The sequence below is a fragment of the Coturnix japonica genome, chromosome 1 (genome assembly GCF_001577835.2).
Source record: "Coturnix japonica isolate 7356 chromosome 1, Coturnix japonica 2.1, whole genome shotgun sequence".
Classification (NCBI taxonomy): Eukaryota; Metazoa; Chordata; class Aves; order Galliformes; family Phasianidae; genus Coturnix; species Coturnix japonica.
The window spans coordinates 24,793,192-24,806,484 of NC_029516.1; the positions used below are offsets into that span (position 1 = coordinate 24,793,192).

The following is a 13,293-nucleotide window of genomic DNA, read 5'->3' on the forward strand; positions in this document are numbered from 1 at the left end:
TAAAATACAACTTGAGTTCTTGTATTTCATGTTTTCCATTGTTTGGGAGTGTGTGAGGGAAGCTAATAGAAAATAGTGGGGATAGACAGTCGAATTTCTAAACTGTGTTAAAGTTTGGGGAGTGGCTGGGTAAGAATGCTAAGATCATGAGCATCAGTGAGAAGACTGGAGAAAGAACTAGGCAACAAACTGTAAGGCAGCCTTTTGTGGGATAAGGATACCAGACAAAAAATGATGTAATTAATGATTGTTTGGAAAGAAATAGCACAATATTATGAGAACCAATAGTCCTAAACTGATCAATTCCAATACCCTGTGGTGATGATGTTGCAGTGAAAGCTTGTCTTGTAAAGGGAAAGTAAACCTGAACACAGCAAATAAATGTTTATAATGAAATAGTTTGAAATCAGAAGCATTTTATTTTTTTAAACTATGTAGAAAAGTATGTTTCTCTCTCTCTCTCTCTCTCTCTCTCTCTATGTAATTATTGTGAGATTAATCTGGGCAATCCTTTGATTTTGTTTATGATAAATATCTCAAGGTTCATCTTATGGAGAGGCTAAACACCCATTCCTTATGGCCAGATGCCCACATTGTACAAAATACACATGTGGCCAGCCAACAGATCAGCACAGACAGAAAGCAGTGTCTTTATCAGCAACAGTGGAATCATACTGAACATGAACATCATGAATAGTCTAATCTTGTTCCCTCTTCTCCAGCTGATAAGAGGTTTGCTAGTGCTCACATCCAAAGCTACACACAACATGGCTCTTGGATGGCTAGTTTCAGACATTCATTTAGTCTGCCCTGGAGCTGTACCATAGGCCCCCATCTCCTACAGTTACTGGCACCCAGCCCTGTGAGTCCCCTAGCCCTGCAATGCCTCTTGAGCAATTGGCACTGACACCACTTGTCCCACAGAGGTTATAGTTCAGCTTGATTTTCTCTACCAAATCGTGCATGCACTCACACAGACTGTAAAGCTTACTTACATGAGGAATAGTTAGGACTAAAGTTTAATGAAACAGGACAGACTGCACTGATCAGGTAGAACGCTTGGCCAGACAAGCATACTTGTAAGCCAGAGGCTTACAATTGAGTGGACACTTTTATGCTTTTCCCCCCATGTTTGCCTTACTAATTTCTACCAAAGCCACCTGGATTCTTTGCTCCTGTTTTTCCTATTATTACTTAAAACTTGCCATACAATTACACAATCCTCAAATTCTTTTTCCTCTATCTTCCAGATCACATTTTTACTTCGGGCAATGATCCTCTTTAGTTTGCAAAGTGTTTGGGGAAAGTTTCTTTCCTTGGGTCATTGTGCTGAGTTTCATACCAAGAACAATGCTTTAGTCATTCTTTAATGGTGTCAGGAAGGCTCGTTTACCATGCTCTGTTTTCACTGCTTAGTTTCTTAGGGTTCCTCCGCTGATCACTATTCTTCTGATCCCAATCAATGCAGGTCTTTGTGTTTAGTTTGCTTAGATTGACTAAATCGTTTAGTCTAACAGAACATAACACGTATGTTAGGATGTGGGAAACATTAGAATTCTGACATAAAATTCCCAAAAAATTTGAGAAAGTTGACTCTTCAGTTTAAAAGAAAATTTGTTTGCAAATCCTCTGTGTATATGAAAAAAATAAAGGCTCTATAATTGTTTATGGCTGTAAAAATTCACATCTCTTTAGCATGTTGTTATACACAATTAGAACTCACTGACACATCATGAGATGGTTTTGAATGTTACAGTCTTCCATAAGTTAAAAAATTGATCAGATGAATTAATGAGGGAAGAGTGCCTGGAAAGCTCTTAAACATGAAGATGCATGAAGATCCCCTGGCTGAGGAAGTTCCTGAGGTCCCGGAGTGGAAATAGGGTCTGGAATGAACTATCGCCCTGATCCTTTTCTCTCTGTTAGGCATCTTCTGCTGAACCTTGTCTGAGACACAAGATCAATGTGATTTTTTAAAAATTGTACTCCTGTGTAGATATCTGAATGCTAATTGACTGCATTATAATCAGAATTTAATGCATATGCAACTTAGTGCTTTTCATTCCCACCAGCCAGGGATTGTACATCATTCTTAAGCTCTGCTTATTATCAGTTTTCTCCTGTGTGACTGAATGTCTTGATTTCTGCTGTATTTACCATACCTATTTCCAATAATTTTCCATAGAGGATAGGTGGATTCTGTCTCTGTTTCGTTTGTTTGTTTGTTTGTTTTATTCTTTCTTATGTCCTTTTTATTGCTTTTTTAACCTTGCTAATGTTGCTGAACTAAGTGCTAATATAGAAGGTCCAGAGTAAAACCGTTCCCCAGATAAGTGAAATACCTAGCAGTACAAAAGGAAAGATTTCCAGATCATCAAAGTTTCATACTTTTTTTAGAAGGAAGAAGGTAATTTGAATCTTTTTTTCATGTTGATGGATTTATTTTAAATTTTTTATATTTCAGGAAAAAAAAAAGAAAAAAAAAAAAGATGCTTGTTATATTTAGTTGCTCGCATCTGGGTTGGAAGAAAGAAAAGAAGCAGGAAATGTTTATATGTTTAGTTTCAGTGTGTTGCTCTACATTTATGTAAAATTGTGCATCTTGGCACTTAAAAGGAACACCATAGTGAAAATGATAGATATACATATGTAGGAAATTCCCAAGAATTTTGAAAAAAAGTAGAGTAAATATCTTTCAAATAATGTAAGATCACATATTGAAACAAGATGGAGATATTTTACTGCATCATGAACACAGTTTTAAAATCTAGGGATTCCAAAAGCCTAACAACCTACTCAAGCTAGAACTCCTCTGCAAGGCTGCAGTCATTCTGGAGCCTTTTGTATTAATAAGAGGATATTCCTGATCAAAACTTTTGAGTCATTTCAGCTAAAATACTTCTGTTTCTCTGAGTAGCTGGCATCTCATATAGTCTTTTTTGGGGGGAATGTAGTTCTTTGGCAGAATTACACAGGTTGGATGAAAGGTCATCTAGTTCAACCTCCTGCTCAGAACAGAGTCAACCGTGAATCAGATCACATTGCTTATTGCTTTTCCCAGTTGGGTGCTGAACAATCTCCAAAGCCAGAAATTTCAGAACTTCTCTAGGCAACTTATTCCCAAGATTATTTTCCTTATAGTTAATTACTTTTCCTGTATCTAGTTGAGACTTCCCTTTTCTCCCTCTTTCAGTTCATGGTTGTTGCTCATTCTTCTGCTTTGCACCTCAGTCATATGCCTGCCTGACTCTGTCTTCTTAGATACAGAAAAACTACTTTCTTCCATTCCTTTTTTTTTATCTGCCAAACAAGCCCAGTCCTCTACCCTTAGCCTCTCCTTTTAGGGCAAGTGCTTCTGTCCCCAGCAAACTGGTAGTGTCCTATTGATCTTGTTCCAGTTGACAAGTGACTTTCCCATACAGGAGGAGCAAAGAATTGAACATAGCATTGCAGACAGATACTAACAAATGATGAGTAAAGAGGAGAAACCATTTTCCGCAGCCTACCAGCTACATTCATGCTAATACAATTCATTATATTGTCAGTATACAATGTCACTACTGAGGATATTTAGCCAATGTTATTAAGATCCCCAGGTCTTTTTCAGCAGAGCTATTCCACAGTGAGCCATTCTCAGCCTTATTCAAGGGTAGCCCATGCTAGGTGAGAAATCTGCATGTCTCTTTGCTTTCATGAGATCTTGTTGGCCTAGTTTTCCAGCCTTTCTAGTTCCCCCTACACAGCAGCCCTGTCCACAGACATAACAACTGCATCCTCCGCTTTAGTGCTGTCACACTTGATAATGATTTTACCTCCTCCTCCAAGTCATTGATAAAGATGCTAAGTAGGATAAATCCCAGAATAGAGCCCTTAGGAAGACTGCTTATATCAGTTCTCTGCAGATCATTAACCACTACCCTCTGAGTGCTGTAGATTATTGCTCAAACTACCATGGATAGTACTGGGTATTTTAGCGCCTTTCTATAGGAATGTGGGATCCTTCCAAGCTAATCAGGGGTGGAGGATGTGAAACTAAGTTAATGTTCCTTTCTGTCAGACTGATTATGTTCAAGTCCACTTGGACCCAAGGTAGTTGGGTTACACTTTATGGACTTACTAAATCCAGTGTCCCCAAAATAGATCTGTGGGGCATCTGTACATGTTCTGCGTTTATACACAGACACCCTAACTAGATTATTCAGTCTGCCTCACCTTCAAGTCTTCACTTATTTTTTAAGTTAGTGAGAACTTCCATTCTTGAAGGGAAATAATTTATTTTAATTGATGTTTTTCGTGTTGTGTTCTGTCTGCCTCTAGCTTCAGTGAGTATTTTCACACATAACTTAAGTGTATTAGTGTAACTTATACGATATGAAATCATTGCTTTCCTACTTTCCTCTTAATTTTAGTTTTGTTTTCTGCATTCTCTCCTCTAGTCCTCCTCTCACCATTTCTTTTTATTTAAGCTTGTAGTCTGTTTGACAATGATAGGCTTTTTTAAAAAGTGGAGTAATTAAATTATTAAATAATAATTTAAATAATTAAAATTATTTAGTATTTTGAGGCTTTGTGAAAGAAACAATAAGAATTGCTGTGACTGTGGTAATGTTTACAAAATCACAAACCTTAATTAGTTATTAGTGTCATTGTAATTGATACTGTTAAGTAGTTCCTGGACTTTGAGCTTTGTCCTTAATTAGAGGCATCAATGTCTCCTTCCCACTGAGATTTCTTATTTTGCCTAATAACACAGGATTATAAGCTTTCAATTGTCTCTTGAATGAAGCCTCCCAAATGACCATACCTGTTAGAGCTGCCTTCCTCACTTTAGCCAGACTTTCCAAACATGCTTTTTTTTCCCATTGTCTGAGCCTTTATTTCTCTTCACTTGTTAATAACTACTTTTGTATTAGTTGTTTTTCAATTAGTATAGTAACTTCTTTCTTGACACTTGGCTTATTGTTTCTCATAAGATATAGAAATTATAATTTATCTCCTAAACAAGATTGTCTCCTACAGATTTCAGAAGCTTCTTGCAGGGTTTTTTTTTTCTTTTTTTTTTTCTTTCCTAAATATTTTGAACAAATCAAATTGTGTACTCCTACTGTCTTGTCTGTCTTTCCTATTCTTGTTAATTCTTATCTTGCTTTGTTCTGGACATCTGGATATGTATGGGATATGTATGTTTCACGGTGTCTTCAAGGTCACTGGTTTTCTTTAGCTGTTCCTTTGTCTCTTAATCATTAGTCTTTCTCCTGCTTTGTCAATACCGACACTTCCAAATTTCTCCAAAATTTGCTTTCAGCTACTGATTGATCTATTGTTACCATTAATTCTCATGATACCAGGACAGACAGTTAGACCCATGTCTCCATTCCTCTTCAACAGTCTTTCCTGTACCTTTTTTCTGCCCTACTTTTCTCCATCATTAAAACTGGAGAGCTCATGTGCAGAGGAGCTCTGCAGAGAGGGACCTGGGTGTCCTGGTGGATGACAGGTTGGCCATGAGCCAGCAGTGTGCCCTTGTAGCCAAAAAGGCCAATGGCATACTGGGGTGCATTACAAAGAGCGTGGCCAGCAAGTCGAGGGAGGTGATCCTCCCCTACTACTATGCCCTGGTAAGGCCTCATGTAGAGTACTGTGTCCAGTTTTGAGCTCCCCAGTACAAAAAAGACAGGGATCTCTTAGAAGGAGTCTAGCGGAGGGCCACAAAAATGGTGAAGAGTCTGAAGCATCTACCCTATGAGGAAAAGCTAAGTGAACTGGGTCTGATTAGCCTTGAGAAAAGAAGACTGAGAGGGGACCTGATCCAGGTCTATAAATGTCTAAGGTGTGGGGGGCAACGTGGCAAGGCCAGACTCTTCAGCAGTGTGTGGAGAAAGAACAAGTGGAAATGGCCAGAAACTGGAGCACAGGAAGTTCTGCACAAATATGTGCAAGAACTTTACAGCAAGGGTGACAGAGCACTGGAACAGGCTGCCCAGGGGTGTTGTGGAGTCTCCTTCTATGGAGATATTCAAGACCCGCCTGGATGCCTACCTGTGCAACCTGGTGTAGGGAACCTGCTTTGGCAGGGGGGTTGGACTTGATGATCTTTGGATGTCCCTTCCAATCCCTACGATTCTGTGATTCTGTGAAAACTACATGTAGAAGCTCCTTCATCCATTCATTGTTCTCATATTTAGCTATTTATTGCTGTTGCCAACTTGATCCATTAGCAGTTTCATCCTGTTTGGCCTCACTCTTCTGTCTTCTTCCTGATTTGTTCTAAAATACTTCATTCACCCTCTGCTACCATTTATTTTTTATCATTGATTTACCTATCATTGAGTATCTACAGCTTTTGATTTTTCATCACCTTTGTGGTGATGGTGCGTGCTTTATGTTAACAATGTATGATGGGATTTGTAGTCTACATTTATTTGTTTTAAACATTTTTTTCCCCTTCCTTAGATTTTCTCTCATTTTCTGAATATTTATGACATGGTTTCCACACTCTTAATTATTAAAAATGACAGGAAAGTCATCTCTTTATATACGGCACATTTGAATGTAAGGGTTTTATCAAGGAGAATTTATATTCTTATATACTTCCAGTGCAGTGGAATATTTGTTTTGGAAAGGGAATAATAGAGTTTAGTGTCAGAATGTTAAACAAAAGGGAAGATGCTGATAGTGGGAGAATGATGTTGTGTGGCATACAAAGATGGGGAACATTCACATTTAAGATAATTGAAACAAAAATACATTTTCAGATGAAGGAGACAAAAGGAGGAGGAATAAAAGCTAATGCCTAGGAAACTTTGTAGGAAGATAATTGATTGTTAGTGATGAATAGCAGAAGCAGGCTTATGCAAATTTTTAAGTGGGGAGGAATTTGAATCTTAGGGAATCCTGAATTTTTGGTGGTATCTTGCAATAAATTTATTAGAGTATAGTTTAGGATATATTGTACAGCATATGAATTTTGTTTGTGACTGAATGCAAAGAACATTCCTGTGCTGTTGCTTACAATTATAAAGTGCCCAATATTTCTTTGGCAGATATTTAATTATTTAATTCTGAAACAGATGTTCTCCACAAAATTTTATATTTAAAGTATTTTAAATTAATAATATCCTTCTTTTCCCATTTTGTTGTAATTAAAAATCTATGTCATATTTTCATTTAAATGAATGATGTACGTTGCTTTTATACTGTCTTCAGTAGAACTTTGCTATAGCATGTGTTTATTTGTGTATGCTCAGAAACAGTTATATGATTTCAAAAGTGTGGATGAATAACATTAGTTTCTTTCTGCTTTATCTTTCTAATAAAGCCAACAGCATACAAATTAGAAATAACTTAAAATTGTTCTGTAACGAGTGGACATCCTACATTTTAATCGGCTTTTTGAAGACCAGAGAGAGATTGAGATTCAGTTAACATAAAGTTAAAAGTGAAGAAGAGTTAACTGTTGAAGAATGCTGGGGAAACTGGGCTGCGGGAATTTCAGTGTTGCTTGAGATACATTAAAATTTGACTGAACTCTCCTCTGTTTTTTTGTCAGGCTCTGGATGGTGTTTGTGGTAAGGACTGTGCATCCTATATCTAGTTTATTGAAAGATGCAATTTTCCTTGAGCTGCACTTGAAATTTGCACTCAAATCCGTAGAATTAAGCCTTAGCTTTTTTTTTTTTTTTCTTCACATAATTCTGCAAGAATCATAACAAATAAGATCGGGAAAGACACATTTTGTAGGAAACTGGGGAAAATATGAAGCATTAATGAAATAATGATTAAAAAAGAAGACTGCATGCCCATGCTAATGTGATTTTTTAATAGGAGCCAACAGTAAGTTAATGCTAAATGAATGGAAAAGTTATGAAAGGGGTGAGAAAGAGACTGATGTTCCTGGAAGGACTGAAAAGAGAGTAATTTGGAATTGGATCTCTAACACACTGATTTTGACATGATAATGTGAATATGCATGTGTTGTGATGGTGGAGAGTGTTATTTTGTAGTTTAAATTAAGAGTTTGGAAGTCATAACATTTTATCCTACCTTGAGTATTGAAATCCCCTTAGAGTCATAGAACCATAGAATATCCCAAGTTCTAAGTGACCCATAAAGCTCATCTTACATGGCTTTAAAAAAAAAAATGGAATTGAGATGGTGGTGTTCATGTATTACGTTACTTCAAATAAACTTGTGAGAGCATGTATGCTTTTAAGTTTAGCTGAAATTCATGGTTGAGACACAAACAAAACATCATAAATGTTAAGAGTATTATGTATATATTTTTTAAAAATCTGACAAGAATCTGCCCTCAAATTTTAGGCCCAACAGCTGCCTCAGGGAATCTGAGTTGTGTTCACATGCTAAAATACAAATTGTTTGGTTAGCTTGAAAAGCAACAATCATTTTTTCACTCTATTTGGTGTTGTCCACACTGTTGCATACCTCAGTTTAGTAATGGCTTATTTATCTATCTATCTATCTATCTATCTATCTATCTATCTATCTATCTATCTGTTTGTTTATTTATTTATTTACTGTTATTACAGAGATAGTCTTATGTATCCTTTAAGGTTGCATTAAAAATATGAATAAGGTCATTTTTGCACTGTTGTGATATCATTGGAAACCACATTTACTGAGTGTATGTTCAATTAGTGTCCCAATATCTTCCTTGTTCCTGCCTTCTATCAGGTGAAGAGACTATTACTTACTGCCTTACAGGCCCTACTTTCAGGTAATCATAGGTGATGGAGGGTGAAATGAGTATGTTTCTGTAGAAATCTTCAGTACTAGTCAGAACTGAAGAGATCACTTCTGAATATCTTGTAAAGAACACAAATCTTTTCAGATTTGTTTTCCTTCTCTGTGAACATGAGAGCTGTCTCTCCAACAGCCAACAGTTCTGTCTCATCAAATCCAGTCTCAAGTTAATATATTAAGCTATATAATTGTTGTATTACTCATGGGAAATCTGAATGTAAATCTGTATGGCACATAAAAATAAAAGTTGAGTTGAACTGTTAAAAAGGAATCAACCAGTATGGTTGATAATAATAATTTAGAGGTTATCATTGTGTCACGAGGACATTTTGAAGCGAGAGCTATATCCTTCCCTCATGCTTGATTTAGCACTGAGATATCCGTATCTTTTAAATGTGTGGCTGCCCTCAGCATTTCTGTTTTCTTTCAAGTTCTAGTGGGAGCACACAATGAGTCCTGTAACAGAGTAGTGCACAGAACCCATCAATCTGTGTATCTTGGTATCTTTAATGGGTAATTCTTAGAAGGAAAAGTGGGATTCTTTACTGTGGCTCTAGGAAGATATTTTTCCATATGCTTTCATTCATTTCTCTGTTTCAGTGGAGAATTCCTGCTTTGGTAAATTGTATTAGATGATCATGTTGTTCCAGGACTATATACTTTGAGTGGGTGGGAGAGAATCAGTGAATTCAACCTGTGGGGTTGAATTTCCCACATTTCCAAATTCCCATATACCATGAGATGGCATATTTTGTAGAAATACGAATATTAATGGTCTTGGATCAATAAATTCCAATTATGATAAATATTTTGTTCTTTTGGCCATTTATTCTAAATTTCTCTTTGCACCTGAATACATACAGAGTGTAGGTTTGTGGTTCCCACAAGCATTATGGCTATTTGGAGCACAGCATGAAATTGCAATCAACATGAATGAGGAACAATGGCTACATAAGGGTAGAGCAGATGGAGCAGTTTTCCACTCTTCTAAACTGTAATGTTAAAAAGAACATCCGCTATTTTAGGATCAGGAATAGGCCATCTGCCCAAATTGCCTGCCCTTTCAGCTTTACCTTACTCCCACATTACTATTATTATTTTCATTTGAGTGTCATTATATTTTTATGCTTTATACAAGATAGTTCTGTCATAAGCTGATCTTTTTGTAAAGCAGGTTTTTCTTTAAGAATTCCAGGTCTTTCTTTAATATTTATGTTTTGATATTCAATATTTTCTTCCCACATATGATGTTCACTTGATAATTTCTCTGTTAAGTCAGACAGCATCTGCCCTTGCAGTGTTGGAAATGATGTTTATGACTAAAACAAAAGTAGCAGAAAATGAGCAAAGAAGTAACAGGGTGCTTGGAAGGTATGGGAGGCAGCAGGGCAAAGGAAAGGACTTAGAGCAAAAAGGGTGTAAAGACAATTGAAGCTGTTGAAGCTGAAGAAAAAAAAACCACAACAAAAAGTAAACAAACAAGCAACAAAAAACAAAAACAAAACAAAAACAAAAACAAACAAAAAACCCCAAAACAGCAACAACAAAAAAAAACACCCACAACAAAACAAACCTGAGCAAGTGAAAATTAAACAGCAGCAAGAGGACTTTTATTTCTAATTTTAATCTTCCTCTGAAAGGAGGAATGACTTAGCAAAAGATTCAGTTGCTTTGAAGGCTATTGGTTTGCAGGATCCTATTTCAGTGTCTTTGTGGGTTGGGAATTAGAAAGAATTAAACGTCTTTTTGTTTGTTTGTTTGTTTGTTTTTTCCAAAGGGACTTTAAAAAATCTGAAATTGTTAGTTCAGTGCAAATTGAGTGCTCTACAAGAATGTCAACACTATGTATCTGCATTTCATTTCACGACTTGTTATTAATTCATGCTATGTAAATACCTTCACAGTCACAGTCATTTGGCAAATGACAATGGAAGTTTTTTCCCTTAATGCCTAAAGAAATCGTATAAAATCACTTCAATGTTTGAAGAACACCAGATTTTACTTTTTTTTTTTCCTAAGGGGATTCACCTCCTTTTATTGAATAGGTCAATTCTCAGTTTCAAAGGACAGATCTCAAATGATAGGATACGGCCATGTTCTTTAATATTCCACTCACCACGTTTTAGTCATAACCGAAGTGGAATTATGTATTTACGTGAGTAATTGCAATTATTTTATGTAAAACCCAACTTCTAGAACTGTTAAATTGATAATTTAGGTATTTTTTATTTTCATTTCACAAACTTTGACATCTCAGTTGGATTTTTATCTCATTAGCTTCACATTCTGTTCGTAGAATATTTCTACTGTTTTCATAATCCTTCTTGTTGTGTGGCTATTGTTGTAGCATTGTATTCTCACCAGCATCTCTTTGGACTTTTCCCTAGGAGACTGATTCAGGTTGTTTTCCACTGGTATTAATCTGAAGACTATTCAAATTACACATTTTGTAGGTCAACCAACTATTCTACAAAACCAATTAGTTGGTAAGGTCGATCCATATTCCACATAAATGAATATTTTTCCTAATTAGCAGTTTATTTCATCATCTTTCCACTGTTGATCTTGGAGCCCCAAAGTGTTCTAAAAGAATCACTTGTTTAATTTTTTCTGTCATTCCCCCCTTCAGTTTTATCCAAGATGTCTTTTGATAAGCTGTATTATGATGGAGTGATACGATCTTTGGTACACCAGTACTTTTAAACTCAATGTATGTTTCCAGTTATCTAGTTTATAACCTCTACAAAAACAGTAGATGGTAGCTGATCTTTTCCCAAGCATGAGGTGAGATATTAACCATGGCCTGTCTTTAGTGGCTTATGCTCAAAGGTTATTCTCATTGTTTTGTTTAACTGTATCCTTAAAAATGTCTACTATGGTTTTCATACTGATTGCACACTTTCTGCAATGTAAAGTTTCTTCTCAAGAATCTGATTTTACTCTATTCAGTGCATCTTTCTCCCCTGTTCTTCAGGAATCATTTAGTAAATAACTTATTTTCTACATTATAGAGGCACTTTTTCTGAAACATCTTTTGTGGCTTCTGATAACAAATACTACTTGATAATTGTTGATCCTTGTGTCTTTTCTATGACTAACAAGCAAAAGATTGAGGAAAGAATCTCCATTTATTCTTTAAGTCGTCTTGAGGTGATTGGTTAAGGTTACATAAACAGACAGCATTTTTTTTTAGTGAATTTTGGAAATGTTTTTTCTTTGTTTTGTTGTGTTTTGTTTTTAAGAGGAAATTAGCATTTTTTTATATACTTTGTAGCTACCATTTGAGGTTACAGTTTCACATCATAGTATCTAGAGCAGAAATTTAAATCTACACATATATCTTCTTGTCTGTGTTAACTGATGGAATATTGGAATAGATATTTATAAATGTTTTACCAAGAATTAAATGGTTAGTCTTTCCATGAATAGAGCATTGCTATTTTCAGTCTATTAGCTGACAGAAAGGGGAAGGCAAGTGAGTCCAAACACTGAATTAATGTCTTATGATCTTCTTGACCATGTTCTTTGGGACATTTTCCTCTAGTATTCCTTGAAGTAGAACTTCTAAATGATAGCTGTGAGAACACACTTGCATAAATAAAGAATATTACTCAGTTTCATAGTGATTACTGGAAATGTGTCTTTCTGTTTGTTTGGTTACCAAAGTTTTGTTTTCCTAATAAAAACAAAATCTCAGTCTTTCAGAGATGGATTGAGGAATTTGTTAAGTTATGAAACTTCCTCAAAGTCACGTGAGAGGAGGACTGCAATGTTATTTAATGAAATGCAATGTATTTTTCTTTTGGAGAGATAAATCATTTAAATCTGAACAAGTAAGCAATGGGATCATGAGTTTCTTCTTTAAAATGTAAGGTATATTTTCATTTGATATCAAGATAGATTACAGAGTTGTTCAAATGCTTGTGAGATACACTTAGTTACTCAGCAGTTTAGTACAAGAATTCTGTACGCTAATGCAATTTATCTAGAAATGAAAGCTTGTAATGTGATATTTAATTAAAGTAGATATAATCAGGACTTATTTGGGGGACGGACGTGGGGGAAAGGATTTTCATGCTTTTGTTCATGTTTTATAAAACTGTTCTGAGCTGTTTTTGCCTGAAAGAGATTCTTGTTTCTGCTCTAAGATTAAGTTCAACATGTTGCTTGATTCAAAAGGTTAATATTTCATTCTCTAGTTACAAAATTCAGCGATAACTTATTTTCTTCATTCTTCCAGTTTGTATTTATAATCATTAATTGAAATAATGTAAAACTTTGTCAGTTTCTATATCTGGAGTCACCATATCTTCAGCCATCTTAATGGTCAGATGTCTTTTCTCGAGCAGACTTGATAGTTGTTATTCTGCAAGAGTCGCTTTTGGCTTGTGATCAAAATTCTGATCAACAGGATTTTGAGCACATTTGCTGCTTATGGGCTCAGTCTTGCTCTCATGAGGATTTTAACTTTGATACGAGTAGTCAGGTATTCATTGTTCTCATTTCATTTCATTTATTTCATTTCTACTAATA

The 13,293-nt window shown here is 35.7% G+C and overlaps 1 protein-coding gene across 4 annotated transcripts in view; it reads left to right on the forward strand.

Moving 5' to 3' along the window:
• Positions 1 to 13,293, forward strand: part of IMMP2L (inner mitochondrial membrane peptidase subunit 2) — a 429,096-nt gene that overhangs the window by 161,002 nt on the left and 254,801 nt on the right. The gene's annotated exons all lie outside the window — the stretch shown is intronic.